The 2,366-nt window shown below is 37.1% G+C and overlaps 1 long non-coding RNA gene across 1 annotated transcript in view; it reads left to right on the top strand.

Annotated features, from left to right (window-relative positions):
* Positions 1-530: 530 nt before the first annotated feature.
* LOC107572803 (uncharacterized) overlaps positions 531-2,366 on the top strand; it is an 18,117-nt gene continuing 16,281 nt past the window's right edge. The window contains exon 1 of the long non-coding RNA XR_001607407.1: positions 531-603. This is a non-coding gene — a long non-coding RNA (uncharacterized lncRNA). The remainder of the gene's footprint in view (positions 604-2,366) is intronic.

The raw sequence follows: 2,366 nt of genomic DNA, 5'->3' as shown, positions 1-2,366 counted from the left end.
ATCTATATGACCTTATTATTTTTATTGTGCGTATTAGGCTTATCATTATTGCTGATCACTGTTGTTGTGCTATGTTATTGTAATATTTACCATTATATAATCAGAGGAGTATAGACAAGTTTATGAACGTGTCACTCCACAATACAATAGCAAAATATATAAATACGTATAGTATTTTTGTTACAGTAATCAGTGTCTAGCACACCTTCCTGAGGAAAGGATATGGATCAGAAGACATTGCAATTACTAAACGATATTTAGACAGACTTAAAGAAGTTTCAGATCTATACTTCTGCTCTTATTATTTCAGTTATTTTGACTTTAATGTAAATAAACATGTGCAAACTATATTCTTGCTCTTGTGAATTTATTTTGATGTTAACTACATTGTGCAGCTGTCTCTTTAATACCGTGTGGTTTATATACATGCTGCTGCTGACATTTCTGACACATCCACCAAACAAGAGAAAACTATCTCTAACACTGTTGCAGACCGCAGAGCAGGAAATGTTGCGTACTTTGAACTGGCCCCAGATCTGCTTCACAAGCTTCTGTGTTGAGTAACATCTCTAACGTTACTCGCAGGACAAAGTTACTGACAAAGTAAGTTTAATTCTTGACTTTATGTTTGTATCACTGGATGGTAATGAATACTGCTGGAACTATTGTCTGTAATGTCGCTGGTGTTTCGTGATCTTTATGATTATTAGTCTGTGGTGTATAAAGTACCTGAAAGCCATTCTCAATAAAAGTACAGATATCTTACCAGAAAATGACTTTGGTAGAAGTTAAACTCACCGTTTAGAATATTACTCGAGGAAAAGCCTTCAAGTATGTGATATTTATTGTACTCAAGGACGAAAAGGTTTTTTTAAATCTTAAACGCACTGAAAGTAAAAGTAAAATGGAAAAGAAGCAAAAAATAAAATAAATGTACAGTAGTCAACATTTGAAGTGGATCAAAATAGTTAATCAAAGTTGTCCAAAGACAAGGCGTTTTAGAACAACTTGAAAGAAAGGTTTTGATCCTCTGTAAATAAAAAATGTTCATACACAGCTTGAGTAGCAAGATTGTGTTCAGTTTAAACTCTTTCTTCCATTGTGTGTCTTTGTGTAAGAATAAGAAGCACTTCATCCGGTACTTAGTGTGAGAGAGTGTGTGTGTGTGTGAGTGTGTGTGAGTGTGAGTGAGTGAGAGAGTGTGTGAGTGTGTGAGTGTGAGTGTATGCCAGTTCACCTTACTATCTGCATGTGGACCATGTATGGCACTAAATATATTTCTCCAGTAAAGCAATGATTAAAGGGGTCCTCACACAAAGAGCAGCCAAGGGGCACCAGACCACATTAAATCACCCCTGATCGCAGACCCCAGACTCGACCTGTGAGGGAAATGAATCATCCGTGGTTGTGCGCGCACTTGTTTGCTCCTGAGCAAAGGTGTTTTATGAGTCTATCTTGCAGACGCCAGAACACTGATTCGTCAAACCTGCTTTCCTGCAGTCCGTGTTCTTCTGACTTCTGACTATTTTGTAGTAAGTAACGAATATGCTTCAGGGAAATGTATCGGAGTAAAAGTATACATTTTAATTAGGAAATGTAGTGGAGTAAAAGTAAAAGTTGGCTGGAATATTAAAACTCAAGTAAAGTACAGATACTCCCAAAAAATCTACCCGGTCTCATTGCAAATACGTATCTGGGGGCACATTTTTGCAAGACGCGAAATACGTACCAATAAGTACATATCACTGCCGTTTCCAAAAAAAATGAACACTAGAGGCAGTAAAACTCCGACACCTTTTAAATTATTTTCACACAGAGTATGATTTACAGAGTTTCGATTAATAAAGCGTAATTTTCGCACAATTACTTGAGGAGTATTATGTTGTGACTTCAAAACATTTTTAATATGCTGGGAGATTTGAAAACTGATGCTTTTGATTGTTAGCACCGCACATATCCAGCTTCATATCAATGGGTTTTCATAGACAATAGGTTTGTTCGGTAGCTCACGGAGTACAGAGGTGTACTTGAGAGGTGAAAAGCTCCGGTTTGAATCCCGTGTAACTACAGTTCAACAAAACATTTCAGATCTGCATATAAGAAAGTTAAAATGGCACGGTTGCATCAAAAAATGTGTTTTTTTATATCAGTTTTGCGTTTGTTAACACTATCGGTAGGTTTAGGGTTGGGTTTGGTGTAGGGCATATTTCCAACAGACAGAGCATGAACTTTTAGCGACAGTCCCCGGATATTTGAATTCTGAATCGCCGCAATACGTACCTGAAGAAACGCAATAAAAACACAGCAATACGTACCTATATCAACGTAATAAAAACGTGCCAGGGTTGACGTATTGAACCCGTGTT

The sequence above is a fragment of the Sinocyclocheilus grahami genome, unplaced genomic scaffold (assembly GCF_001515645.1).
Source record: "Sinocyclocheilus grahami isolate Dianchi unplaced genomic scaffold, SAMN03320097.WGS_v1.1 scaffold1814.1, whole genome shotgun sequence".
NCBI classification, from domain to species: Eukaryota; Metazoa; Chordata; class Actinopteri; order Cypriniformes; family Cyprinidae; genus Sinocyclocheilus; species Sinocyclocheilus grahami.
Note: the sequence above shows the minus strand (reverse complement) of the source record. Positions and strands in the feature narration are given on the sequence as shown.